Below are 812 nucleotides of genomic sequence, written 5' to 3' on the forward strand. Positions count from 1 at the left end.
AATGCCTGTTGATTGACTGACGGACGGCTCTCGGTAAATAGTTTGAGAGTTTGAGCTTTCCCCGTGTAAATGCGGGGAAACGCGGCAGCCTGAGCTTTCAGTAAAGAGGAGCCTCTTTGAGGAAGGGAGTCTTTGCAGAACTCACACAGCTGCCTGGAAGCCGAGTCATCGCAGCCCTTCCTCCCCGAGCGCGCAGCCGCCTGGAAGCCAGGTGTCTCGGGGCCACTGCTCCCTAACGTGCCAGATGGGGGACAGGAGGAGGTGGGGGACGTTAGGGCAGAGCTTCCTGATGGGGCTGCGGCTCTGCCAGGTCTGGAGGAGCATGCACACACATGAGCACACACATGAACACACACATGAGCACACGTGGGCTGTGTGCATGTCTGCAAATGTATGTGGTACTTGTCACTTGGATCATGGTCCTGTCTCCGGGGGATTGACAGGGACTCGGGGATCGTCAGCCTACAGGGAGTGCTGAAAACAAACCGATCTCTCTCCCCTGCACCCCACCCACCCCTGCCAAGACGCAGGTTGTGTCCTGAGCTCCTGCAGAGAGGGAGGGAGGTGTGTACTCACAAGTGGGCTGGGGTCCTGGCGCACGGGAGAGTCCAGCTCTGCATCTGACATGCAGTAAGCACTCCCTAACAGGGCATGTCTGTCTGATTTAAACACTGCACGTGCATGTCTATACACGCATGTGCCCCTGCTAGGTTGCACACGCTGGGAGGGCAGGAGCTCTGTTTCTTCACTGTTCTGTGCCTGGCACATAGTAGATGCTCAATAAATACTTGTTCATTTGAAAGTGTGCTTAT

This window comes from Myotis davidii, unplaced genomic scaffold, assembly GCF_000327345.1.
Source record: "Myotis davidii unplaced genomic scaffold, ASM32734v1 scaffold934, whole genome shotgun sequence".
NCBI lineage: Eukaryota > Metazoa > Chordata > Mammalia > Chiroptera > Vespertilionidae > Myotis > Myotis davidii.